We start from the raw sequence: 288 nt of genomic DNA, 5'->3' as shown, positions 1-288 counted from the left end.
TCGAGAAATTTGTATCATGCAAATGATTGATTCCGTGACTGGCTGTTTCGGGGCCCACTCAGCCTCGTGAGGAAAATGAGTAGCTATGACATGTAAATGCGCATAGCGACCGGTGCCAGCATGGTAGGTAAACATTGGATTTTAGGATTATTGAGATATTGGGAAAATCCTACAATTGCTGCAGTGAGCACCAAAGTTGTGAGATAATAACACAAAGAAACTGCATTTACATTTGTCTACCTTGTAAGCCCTAGGTCGCTGGGTTCGATTCCCGCCGTGGCGAAATTT

This window comes from Diaphorina citri, unplaced genomic scaffold (genome assembly GCF_000475195.1).
Source record: "Diaphorina citri unplaced genomic scaffold, Diaci psyllid genome assembly version 1.1 scaffold8909, whole genome shotgun sequence".
In the NCBI taxonomy this organism is placed as follows: Eukaryota; Metazoa; Arthropoda; class Insecta; order Hemiptera; family Psyllidae; genus Diaphorina; species Diaphorina citri.
The sequence above is the reverse complement of the archived record's forward strand: the minus strand, read 5'-3'. Positions refer to the sequence as shown.